Here is a 14,069-nt window from a genome sequence, read left to right as displayed (position 1 = left end):
TTGCACGGTACAGACATCAAGGACACATGAACAGGAGCAGTTGACCCGTTTCACAAACTAAATTTGCTTCCTCATAAAGTTATGAATTTCGTTCGTGAAATGCATCAACAGCTCCTGTTCGTGTGTCCTTGATGTCTGTACCATGGAACATTATTTTTGTTCAATAAAGTCAGTTTTATCTTCATTTCGGAGTGCGGTCTATCTTCCTGTGTTTGGCTATTGCTGGGTTCATGGACTGGACGTGCACCTGTTGTTTGAAGACTTCATTGCTTGCACCTGAGTGGCAGCAGCTCTGTGAGCTATTTGTGACTTTTAATCACATCACATCACAGCTCAGCCGGAACGGCGGTTGCACATGGGTCCCCTACCTGGAAGTGCTGGATCACTCTTCTCTGCCACTGTACTCCTACATGAGGTAGGCAGAAAGCAATTAAAGTTTATTACTCCTTGTGGGTGCTCTGTTAAAGTTCTGGTGTGTGCTTAAATTTTGTGTCTCTTTCTTTTTACACCACATGCAGATAACACAGAGGGTCAATTTCTATGACAATCTGGATTTCCCTGAGTTTCAGAAATGGCCTTTTAACCTGTTAGAGACATGCCAGGCACCATCATGAACTGCTGCATAGGAATGCACAGGGGGTGCGCTGGGAGTGCCTGGGCACACTCTAATCACCCCGTGCCTAGCAGATTCCCCCTGTTGATATTTCACCAAAGCCCCCCAACAGGGCTCCTAAAAAATTGTAAAGAAATAATAAAAAAATAAAATTGTATAAAATAATACAAAATTAAATTGTTAAAAAGTAATATGAAAATATTATAAATAAAAAATAATAAAAAATAAAAATTAACTTACACCATCCACTGTCCTACTGACACCAACCTTTGCCTCACTGACATGTTCATTGCTCTGCTGACTCCATCCACTGCCCTAATAACTATGTCCATGTTTTAATACATTTTAAAGCATTTTTCACATTTATTTATAACAGTGTGTGTGTGTATACAGTGTATAATATTATACCCATATACATACACACACATGCACCCTTGTGTGTTTGAGCTTTGGGGCACACACCCTATTGCAATAGGCTGTGCACATCTATGAAATGCTGCAAAAGGTTTCTTTGCATCACTTCTACAAAAAGGATCATTTTGGCCTTCCTCTCAGGTGGTGGAAGCAAATCTTCCAAGGGTTTTCCCTTGTATTGGATGAAACACCCCCTAAATCCTCCCACCAATTTCTTTATCACTACCGGCATCCCCAAGCCTCCTCCTCCTCACTAACAGCACCCCAACACTGCATCCTACCACCAGCACCCCAATGCTCACTTCCTCCTTATTGCCACTGCTCAATTCAACCCTCCTCCCCCTCTTCACTGCCAGCACTTCAACCCTCCTCCTTGTTTTCCTTATCTGCTTCATGCTTCTTCATGGCATTTCACATGCTGGCAAAAAAAACAGAAATTACTTTCTGTGCAAATAATGGCAGCTGGTGCATGGTAAAAGCATGGCAGAGTAGCTGAAACTGTGGTGGAGCACAGGCCACAAAAAAACCATAAACTTTTAAGAATGAGGAGAAAACAAAGAGCTCATCAGCAGACCCAACTTAAATGGCTGCTATGCACCTGGGAAAAAGAGCCAGGAACTTTCTGCTAGATTATATGGGAGGGGTTGCAGTGCAACTCCAAACATAATATGCTACAACAATAATAAAGTGCAATACTCAGAAAACACAAGTGTCCGTGAACATATTTTCATTACAAAAATTTAAAAAATGCAAAAACTGTGGCATCAAACAATGATGTGTCCATAAAGGTCAGTGTGATCCCACTTGGCGTAACATATTATATACAATCATAAAGAACAGTGCAATGTCCATAAACCAGCATGCACGTATTTGAATTTCCAAATGCTCATAATGGTAATCGCCTCAAGAATCAGCCAAAGTGCTCTCCCTCTCCACCTGCTGCACCACAAATTGCTCACCTTTATACCTAGACCTCTTAAGTTATAGAAGGACTAAAAGCACTTAATCTTTACAGATTCAAAGTTTATTAAACTCAGCAGTTCATTCCAAACACAGCAAGTACTCTGAAAAGAAAAAAAAAACACATAGCGCACACTGCAAGCTTTTATTGAAAAGCATGTTGGTGCAATTAAAAACACTCACATGAAGAACAAGATAAGCAGCATTACAAAGACATAATCTTCAATAAGCAACAATAGTCAAATACTTAGCACAGCGAAAAATGGAGAATTACATTCTTGTAATGAATATTAATTATCTAAGTTAGTTGATTATAACAGTTAATCATTTCATAAAGCTATTTTAATGAAAGTACTGTAGACCACATCAGGTGTTCAGGTGTGAAACTCATCAGCTATGAATGTTATTGACATCACTATTTCTAATTTTTAAATATAAGTGTATAAGGGCTCAAGGCAAATCAAACCTTGTCAATCCTAGACATTACAGCCCTCGTAGGATCCCTGATAGGTCTTACAGGCTCCTTGGGGATCCCTGCTAGGATCTTGAGGATTCCTCGCAAGATAACTAACAGGATTTCCAGGACCTCTTCTAACTCCAGGGCCTCTGGAGTTCCCAGTAACAACGCTGGGTATGTCCAGTAGGGTATTTAGGCACCAGCCTTTTAAGAAGCTACCTGAGAGCTAAAAGCTGTCACACCGTGTCTGGGATTGGATCCTGAGACCTGGTGTTCCTTGGACAGTTCAACTTCATTTTGAGTAACACCCTTGTTTTCTACTCCTTGAGTTTGGATGCTGGCCCCACCCTGTGTCCAGATGTTGGCTGTCATCTAATCTAGGGATCCTATAAATCTTCACTTCCCCTTCCTGTCTTCGCCCTAGTATAGGTCTTGTTCCCTGGGTGTTGGCGGTAAACTTGGATTTCGTTGATTGCCGTTGCCGACTCTGCCTGTTCCCGACCTTGCCTCTTGGACTACTCCTTTGGATTCCATTACTTGCTGTTGCCGACTCTGCCTGTTCCTGACCTTGCCTCGTGGACTACTCCTTTGGATTTTCGCTGATCTTGGTTCGCTGACCTCTCTCTCTCTACTAACCGTGAGTGCTTGTTTGGTGTTCCTTGATATAGCCTGTGTGCACTTTCTATTGAGGTCCCATATTTCTGGCTGCAGGAGCTCAACCGCCCTTCCACCTGATACTGGGATAAGAATACTACCGGTCAGGAAACTGGAGGGATGGTTAGAGTCTCCTGACAGACCTGAAAAAAAAGCACTGTAATACTCTGCTGACAGCTGCCTGTTTGTTGCAGAGCCAGACAGACCAAACCACTCTTGCTTACTGACTGCCTCAACAACTGCTTGGGCCTGACTATTGGTTTCCAGTTACAGAAAATAAAACCAGGATCAAATACCACCTAGACCGCCTCAGGTAAGGCCAGGGGGCACCATTACAAATAAATGATTGTAAAAAGTACATTTACCCTTTAGATAAGACATAACAGACACTGTGCGTGTAGCATTCGTTACATTATTGCAGCCAAATACATAAAAAATAAAATCTTGATTTCTTTATCTAGTTTTCAGCCAACATGGTATTCTTGACTTTATTAAATATGCTTCTAAACTCAATTATTTACTAGAGTTTCATGTACTTGCAACAGAAAAATAACTGGTAAATGAATGAAATATTAACAAAAATCAATAGATGGGTACACTGTAGTCATAAAGGGATGGACATGGTCAGCAAAAATACTCAGGTAGGCGATGGCGTATAAACAATGCTCAATTGATACTAAAGGGCTCAAAGTGTGCCAAGAAATATCCCTCACACCATTACACCACCACCAGCCTGCACCGTTGATACAAAGCAGGATGGATCCATGCTTACATGTTGTTTACGCCTAATTCTGACTTTACTATCTGATTGCTGCAGCTGAAATCGAGACTCATCAGATCAGGCCATGTTTTTCCAATTTTCTATTGTCCAATTTTGTTGAGCCTGTGCCAATTGTAGTCTCAGTTTCCTGATCTGAGCTGGCAGGAGTGGCACCCAGTGTGGTCTTCTGCTGCTGTAGATCGTCTGCTTCAAGGTTTGATGTGTCGTGCATTTAGAGATGGTAATCTGCATACCTTTGTTGTAATGTGTGGTTATTTAAGTTCCTGTTGCCTTCCTATCATCTAGAACCAGTCTGCTCATTCTCCTTTGACCTCTGACATCAACAAGGCATTTTCGTCCACACAATCACCCCCCCCCCGCTTACTGGATATTTTCTCTTTTTTTTACCATTCTATGTAATCCCTAGAGATGGTTGTGCGTGAAAATTCCAGTATATCAGCAGTTTTTTAAATACTCAGACCAGCCAATCTGGCACCAACAACCATGCCACGTTCAAAGTCACTTAAATCCCCTTTCTTCCCTATGGGATAGTAGACAGAACCCCTCTAAAACATTACCTTAGTTCAATAAAATAGCACAACACCATAAATTGTGGTTTGAAAACTGGCCACTTCCCTTTATTGATGTATTTACGGTAAATACAATATATTATTTTTCACTTTTTTTTATTAAACCATTTTGTTATTAAACACAAAAACCAATAAACTTGTATGTTAACTCAGCTATAACCGCTCAAGTTAAACATGTACACTACAACTTCCATCACAACCTCCATCTGTATGGAGACACTGCATACATCCAAAAAAAAAGGACTCGTGTCGTGACAAATGAGGGAGGGAGGGCGAGAAAAATCTTCTTCTCTGCCCCCGCCTAACCTTATATTCTGATGCTTTGTTCACCAAGTCATCTTTACCACGTCTGCATTCCTAAATGCATTGAGTTTCTGCCATGTGATTGACTGATTAGCATCTTGTGTTAGCAATCAATTGAACAGGTGTCCATAAGTACGATATATATGTAATTGCTTTACTTGATGCCTATTTAATATCACAACTGTTCAGTTAAACATGGCTTACTGTATTTCCATACAGTACATGGTGTACATAAAGTACATCTAAATGTATTACAAACACATATATTGCCCAAAGTACCATTTTTTTTTGTGTAAACTAAATGTGTAAGATGAGAGCTGTAGTTTTTTTTTTTTTTAAGAGATTTACAGCTTAAAGAAAATGTTCAAATGAGATATATTAGATACAGTGTTACCATGGAAACTAATTACTTTTATTCAAACTTATTTTCTTATCTTTACCAGAACTTATTAATTACTATGGCAACACCTTTAAGACAGAACATCTAGTCTTGATCTATTATAAACCCCAACATTCATGGTCACCATGACAACTTTATTTTATTAAAAGTTCCAATGAATATGTCAGTTGACTTTTGTATTTAGTTTTATCATATACAGTAAAATGCAACCAGATATTATACATAAAATAAAAGTATTAAAGGCTATATCATAAACTGGTTAATACTTTTCTTTAGTAATCTTTACACATGTAAATGTTAATTATATCTTTCATTGTAAATGCAGAATTAGTCAAATTATTATTTAGATACATCCCATTATCATTACTATTTTCAATGTTAGTATCCAGGTATTTTAATTTTGTAAAAGGCCTTTATATTTTACTCAAGTTGATTACTTTTATGATGCAGCAATTTCAGTAGTCTTTTTCTATTATTTATAATATAGAAAATATTGTTAAGATACATTATATAATACTTTTTGGTCTTCAAACTTAGACCTCACTGTTTGTCGGACCACATATGGGTCCTTTTTGGTTTAGGAGAATGTTGTCGCACTTTTGTGCATGCTCATCATTGTGATGCTTTTTATGTAATTTTATATCAATAAATTTTGTATGTATGCACACTACTAAGGATTGTATGTTTTCTGTGACATTAACTAGTGGATGCCTATAAAGTCCAACCATCTTTGGTGGTTAGCGCTTCTTTTCCCCTCCTACTTCTGTTCATTCACTATATGGGATGAGGTATGACGACATTTGGGATTATGTCTCAACTTTTGCATATACAGTATATTGGCCTATACACCTAAGAGTGTGAAAATATTAACCAGTCTTAAAAAAAAGTGTTTTAGTGCCAAAAGACATTGTAAATGTGAACATAATTAAAGTTCTATAAAGGGAGGAATAGGTGGCGCTGCCTAGGGGACAAACCAAAGTATGTCAAAACAGCAGTTGATATATATATGAAAATGCAGACTCCTAATAAACCTCTAATGAAAAGGGCATGAGATCTGACAAGTATCAATAATTTAAAAAAAAACTGAACAATTACAGCACAAATAAATAAAGAGCTCATATATAAGAGTACATATATTAACCCAAAAAACCGTGTCAATAAAAAGTGACTAAGTGCCAAAATAAGTGACAATATGTGTGAAAAAATGATTTCACATGAAAAATGTGTAAAAAAAAAAAAAAAAAAAACAAAGATTTCAATCATTAAATAAGTCCATACCTCAAATAAAAATCCATCAGAAGAAGAAATAGATAAATAAAAAATGAAATGAGGTGCCAGGGATTTTCTAATCTTCAGTGGTAAATTGTGACTGTGGGTACACTCGTGCTCCCCCTCTCTCCCAGATCTGCACTCACCAGTAGAGATGGCCTTGTGGTTCGCCCAGCGGTCGTTCGCTGTTTGCAGAACATGCGAACACATGGCAATATTCGCGATCACCATATACTTTTACATTGTGAAGAACTTTGGCCCATCCATCAGGTGGTACAGGACAGCCAATTGAGACATTTCAGCACATGGACATACCCCCACCTTATAAATAGACCTGATCTGGCTGCCATTTTACATTCTGTCTTTTGTCAGTGTAGGGAGAGGTTGCTGTATGGTGCAGGGACAGACTGTTAGTGACACAAATCGCTCGGTACTAGGTCCACAAAAGTCCTTTTAAGGACTGGTATAGGTGTACTATTGTTTGGTGTGCAGTATATAGGGGTGTAATACACTTATAATATACTTTCTAATATAGAAAGCATATCATAGTGGATTTGTATTGTGCAGCATTGTGACTGGTGAGCAGTTCTGCAACGATACTACAACTACAAAGAGTGACAAACGCAATTAGAAAAAAAGTATTTTATTATATATATATATATAATAAGTATTATAACTGGTGTTATATACCAGTGGCCCCCCAAAACGACAGATTGAAGCGGGGTGTTATATAACAATATACTTTCATAATAGTGTATTTAGGTACTGCAGAAATTTTGCCTGTTTTGCTGCGTTCCCTCCGGTACACACAGTGACAAACGTTACTGGGGAAAAAAAGTATTATAACTGGTGTGAGATACCAATGGCCCCCCAAAACGACAGATTGAAGCGGGGTGTTATATACCTAATGTACCACCAGCCACAGAATACAAAGTTCTTTGCTGTCAGGTGAACACCTGTGGGCTAATTTTTGGGGCCTGTAATGGCCGACACTTATTTCTCCTGTGAATGCCTAATGTACCACCAGCCAAAGAATACAAAGTTCTTTGCTGTCAGGTGACCGCCTGTTGGCTAATTTTTGGGGCCTGTACTGGCTGACACTTACTTCTTTATTCTAAAAAAAAAAAATGCTTGTCAATCGCAGATTCGCTTTATTCTTCTGGTATGTCAGTGTCCATGTTGTGGGACTATGTGTGCACAGCTGTAAGTATTCTGTGGCTGCAAATATGACTTGGAGGTTTTTCATGTTCGCCTGCCAATAAAATGAATGGGACCCGCCGCAAACCTGTTCGCGGGCCGTCCCATCAGATGTCCGTCCATCACTACTCACCAGAGAGAAGAACCCCTACAGGAGTAATGAGCATCACAGACTGTATATGGCTTCTCCTATATGTGCCTAGAAGTAAAGACCTCGGATATATGGACCACAAATGCCAATTTCTTAGGTACTCACTCTCAGCTACCACAGGCCTACAGCACAGGAAGCACTGTCTCAGGACCAGCAGCCAGATCTAGTTTCAGACCAGATCTCTGTTTAGGACAGACTGGGGAGCAGTGTGGTGTGTGTGATTCCCACAATCATGCAAGTTTAGCAAGAAGGCACATGTGCCCAAGTTAAAGGGAATCTGTCAGAGGATTCCTTGTGCAAGCCAAGGTTCTCATAATTCAGTGAAAGCTGACATTGCTTGACTCTAGCTGCTGGTCCTGAGACAGTGCTTTCTGTGCTGGCTGGAAGCCAAGGATTTAATAGACCTGTGGTAACTGAGAGTGAGTACTTCAGAGATTGGCGTTTGTGGTGCATATATCGGAGGTCTTTACTACTGGGCATTTATAAGAGAAATCATATACAGTCTATGATTGATGCCCATTACCCCTGTAAGGGTTCTTTTCTCTGGTGAATGCAGATCTGGGAGAGAGGGGGAGCACGAGTGTACCCACAGTCACGGATTATCACTGAAGATTGGAAAATCACTGGCACTTCGTCATTCTGTTTTTTATTTATCAATTTCTTCTTCTGATGGATTTTTTTTTTTTTTTTTACACATTTTTCATGTGGAATAATTTTTTTCACACATATTGTCACTTATTTGGAATTTTTTATTGACACATTGTTTTGGGTTTATATATGTACTCTTTGCACATGAGCACTTTATTTGTGCTGTAATTGTTCACAGTTTTTTTTTTTTTTCCGTATTGATACCTGTCAGATCTCATGCACTTTCATTAGAAGTTTATCAGGAGTCTGCATTTTAACATATTTTCACCTACTGTTTTGACATACTTTAGTTTGTCCCCCAGGCAACGCCACCTATTCCTCCCTTTATACTTTTTGCTTGCATACCCCTTTGGGGGTGATATGTGAAGTAGGCTGCAGCCTGCTACTTATATCCTAGCGCAGAAAAACATCTTTTTTCATAATCCAACTTGTGATCTTTAGATCCCTGGATGTCTTTGTTTTGTGATTTTATGTCCTGAAAGAACTTTTTAAAGAACAGTGGGGTCAAAACGTTTTACAGGGTCATATCTATGAAGTATTAACACGGTGTGCTGCTGATTATTTTATTCACTGTACTATATATAATTTTTTTTGCGTTTTATAGTTAGTTCGACTTTTTATTATATGCAGTTTTACTTATATTTTTTAGTATAGTCTGTTTTATCAGTTTGCAGTTGTAGGGGATTATAATCACTAATCACTCCCCACTTGTATACAAAAACAAATTTTACCCACTTTAGTCCTCATACCTTGCAGATGAAATTCAAGTAAATGGTTAAATATATGTATGTAAACTTTCTTATTTGCAAAAGGTTGTGTATATCCACCCAGCAACTTTTCATACATCTCTACCAGATAGCATATCCAGGAAGGAGACACTACTTTCTCTAAAATAAATACACTTAAATAAAAACAAAATACCTACTGCACATATACAGTGCAGGCACCCAGAAGTTCCTGTGTGTTACTGGGGCAGCCCCAAAAAGCATGCATATACAGCTGAACCATTCTAACAAGTGCGCGAAGACTGCATTCATATTGGCCAGTGATGCAGCCCATATGACTGTAAGGGAGAATGCTGCAGGTACATACAGGTACCTACATATCTGCTCTTTATACATGCAACATGTAAGCCTGGTACACCCAGCTAGTTTTATTTCATCAGCCCAGAAGGCTGAACAAAAAAAAAACAAAAACTGAGGAGCTTGCGAGGAGGTCCTGTACTAACGATGCAATTTTACTAAATCTTCCTGCTGAGCTATTGTGTTTTGACAGGGAGGTAACCCTTGGTTTTCCAGCAAGCTTGTCCAACAGATGCTGGCCCTAAAATCGACTTCTGTCAAACAAGGACCTGTACACATGGGCCAAAGGTCGGCCTGTATTTCAGCCTATATTCAGCTTGTGTGTATCTAATTGCCTTCCTTTGGTGTGTTTCAAATGTCTATAAAACTCCCTCCTCTGTACATAGGGTGCCTCCTGTAGTTTATTATCTTCCTTGCTCCCTCCTGTGCACAGCCCTGTAAGACCAGGTGACTGTAGAAATATGAGCTCCCAAATCTATGACTGGGAGCAATTCAGAAGTCTTCCTCATTGATTGATCACTGACACTAACTGTCTTATCTCTGTTCCCTGACAGACAGTATCTGTGAGTGAGAGAGATGCAGCTAACAGAAGAATGTTTTTTGTGTGCACAGGGAATTAAAGTGGATGTAAACCTAATTCATGAAATCGGACCTGGGCACAAATATCTGTAGTGTTTACCTATTTCTCTCCAATGCCCTAAGCCCGTGTCTTTTTGCTGCTCTGTTCCTCTGTAATCAGTATGATAACTTCTGACAAGCTCTCCAACACAGGAGATAAAAAGAGTTGCAAATTTGTGTCAGGGAATTGACTTAGAGACAGATAAGAAGAAAGCTTGTCTATTCAAAGCACAGCTCTGCAAGTTTCTTTGTTCCTCTGCCTATGTGGAGGAGGGGTGTGTGCCTTTCCTCCAATCGGCTCACACACAGTATATGCCTAGACTCCCCTCCCACTGCTGAAACAGGAAGAAAAGATTCTAACACCATGTGCACTTTCTAAAGAATATATAAAGCTGAAGCAGAAGATATACATGTAAAACTTATGTAGGGAGATTTTCCTCATCTCTATGTATCTGAGGCTGTTCACTCCACTGGGTATATGTGAGGGTTTACATCCAATTTAACTCCTAAATAACCAGGACATGCCCTTATTTTACTACTTAACCCATTATTTTCAGCTAGATCACCCTGTATAAGCATTATTTAAAAGTTTAATCTCCTGTTCCATGTTTCTATTTTAACATATTTGTTGGGAAAAAAATATTATATAGCACATGAATACATTTCTATCTTTAGGGGTTTAGTGTTAAAAAAAAAATATGTGGTTTAGGGCAGTGGTCCTCAACTCCGGTCCTCAGGGCCCACTAACAGGCCAGATTTTAAGTATTACCTTGGGGAGATGCAGACTAGAGTACTGCAATCACTGAGCAGCAAATTTTATCACCTGGGATGTATTTCAGTTATCTTGCAAACCTGGCCTGTTAGTGGGCCCTGAGGACCAGGGTTGAGGACCACTGGTTTAGGGTATATCTATTTTATTTTAAATAAGTAAGAACATACTTACTACTGATGCATTATATAAAAAAAATAAAATATGGTAAAAAAAAAAACATTATTTCTTTTGTAAATAACTTTAACATGCTTTGTACCAAAAATATAATTTCAATGTTACAGTAGGTAGAACAAACAGCAGAATAAAATGTATGTTTTCCCCGCAGTAATGGTACTTCTGTTAAAAATATTATTGATCAAACTTGAAAAAAATGCAATTTTTAGAAAATGTGTATTCTTTTTTACCCTTAAAATCCAAATAAATTTAAAAAATTCTCAGAGGACCTTAGGATCAAAAGAAAGCCCTGTTTGCCCCCCCTCCCCCCCAATTAGAAATATATATATATATATACATATATATTTATTTATTTCTGTATCATATAAGTAAATACAAAGTTATAGACTTAAATAGATGTGAGAGCCAAAGTGGTTAAGGGGTTTTATTTAGCCTTTTTTAAAGACAAGGAATCTTTTAATGCAAAAAAGTGCTGTCCCCTCCCTGCCTCAGCCTCCTGTATGAACAATGAAGTAACAGCACCACAGTGATAGGATCAAGGAAAGTTGATATTGCTCCAGGGGGCCGAGAGACCACAGCAATTCTTAATTAAATTGGAGAAAATAGACGTATACAGTAAGCTTCAAATAATGAGAGGGGGAGGAGAGTGAAGAACCTGGAAGGTGCTGTGTGGGGATAGGGTTTAAACCGGGCCTATTTCTGACATTTGTTGTTTACAAGGTAAAATCAGTATTTTTGCTAGAAAATTACTTAGAGCCCCCCAAACATTATATATATATATATATATATATATATATATATATATATATATATTTTTTTTTTTTTTTTTTTAGCAGAGACTCTGGAGAATAAAATGGCAGTTTTTGCAATATTTTTTGTTACGCGGGATTTGCTCAGCGGTCTTTTAAGCGCAATTTTTTTGGAAAAAATATATTTTACTGCATTTAAAAAAAACTAAACAGTAAAGTTAGCCCAACTTTTTCCATAAAGTAAAAGATAATGTTATGCCGAGTAAATAGATACCCAACATGTCATGCTTTAAAGTTGCCCACACTCGTGGAATGGCGACAAACATTGGTATTTTAAAAATTTCTACAGGTTACTAGTTTAAAGTTACAGAGGAGGTCTAGAGCTAGAATTATTGCTCTCACTTTAACGATCGCGGCGATATCTCACTTGTGTGGTTTGAACATCATTTACTAATGTGGGCATAACTTGTGTATGTGTTCGCTTCTGGGTGCAAGTTTAGAGAGACGGTGCGCTCTAATTTTTTTTCTTATTTATTTTACCTTTTATTTTTTATTTTTACACTGTCCCTTTAAATTTTTTTTTTTATCACTTTTATTCCTATTGCAAGGAATGTAAACATCCCTTGTAATATAAATAAACAAGACAGGTCCTCTTTAATGGCCAGAAAGACCTCAGATCTCACATCTACACTAAAAAACAAAAACAAAAAAAGTAATTTTTTTTCATCATGGGCCCTTTAAGGCCATTGGGAGGAAGCGACGTATGGTGTTGGTCCGGTCCTCCAAGGCCATAGAGTCAAGTGGGGGCTAGCTTGCCCTCACTGGACTTTCTGCCTAGAGGATGAGAGGATTGTATAGTTTTCCCCACTACTGACATCTCCAGTAAGTGGGGAAAATGACAGGGAGGCAGCAGGAGGGGGGGGGGCACCACTCCTGCTGCCCATAAAAGTAATCTTGCGGCAAATCCACTGCTGGGACCACTTTTATACTAAAGCGGACCGCCTGCCATTTAAAAAAATACCAGGGTTATGGCAGCTGTCTGCTGCCATAACCCCGGTATTTAACGTCAAATTAGCGATGTAAATACATGATGGGCGGTCCGTAAGTAGGTATATCTCCAGAGGTTAGGAGAAGCAGAAAAAGGGAGGTAATTTGAAAGTGCAATTTATATGAGGGAACATGCCTCAGCATCCAGGGGGTTTTATTAGCATGTGGGATCAGAATTAGGAGGAGGTGATGAGGACAGGGCAGTAGTGAGAATGATATATATGGATTGTGGGGTGGAGAAGAGGGGTTAAGGAGAGAGAGTTTAAGGAGAAAGGATACAACTGTGAAAAGGAGAGGTAAAGTGCACATGTTACAGAGTGGAATAAGCGCTGAATGGGGAAACAAGATTACCTGCAGTCTGGTGTTTTGTAAACCTTACAGTAGATGTTAGCTTTGTGCAATCACTGAAGTGCAAGAGTGGAAGTGCCTCTCAATTAAAGAATTACACTTTTTTGGAAGAACCCTGACATACATCCCACTGGCATGTGTCCCCCCATAAAGGTGCTCTTGTATTACAGCGGTGGGTGTGGATGGAATTTGCCTAGCAATTAATCAGGAGTTAATATCAGGCACACAGCTGACACAGCAAACTTTTTACACCACAATCCAACCATAAGAGGTCCAAGAGGGCAGGGTTGTAAAGATTAAGTCATAATTTAGGTAAGAGACAAAATTAAGAACACAATCATTTGAACAGTGTTACAGAAGGATGGGAAACAGCAGTAATATAGATGCAGGTTTACTTAAAGACATTTGAGAGCAGTCAGTCTATATCCAGTTGAAGGTGGATGGAAAAGAGCAGTAATATAGATGCAGTTTTACCATAAAGGCATTTGAGAGCAGTCAGTCTGTATTTAGTTTAAGGTGGATGGGAAAGAGCAGTAATATAGATGCAGGTTTACCTTATCATCCCCCAGAATTTCTAGGAGTGGCTATCTTGAGTAAGGGCAGATTCGTGTAGCGTCTACTTCCTGAAATCCTTCAGCTTTTACCTCAAGCATGCAGGCAGGAGGATGTTTATCTGAGAAAACCCCTCCTCCAGGTGAAAGAAAAAAACATTCCCATAAAGGCTTATATTTTGCCTAGGCGAGGAACCAAAAAGAAACTAAAGAAATGTAACACAAAAGTTTAAAACAAGTAAATATACGATATCTTCCTATCTATTTACTAATGCTAGCAGTATACAGATAAAAAAACACGGCACTTCAAAT

This window comes from Pelophylax lessonae (genome assembly GCF_965119305.1).
Source record: "Pelophylax lessonae genome assembly, chromosome: 4".
NCBI lineage: Eukaryota > Metazoa > Chordata > Amphibia > Anura > Ranidae > Pelophylax > Pelophylax lessonae.
Note: the sequence above shows the minus strand (reverse complement) of the source record.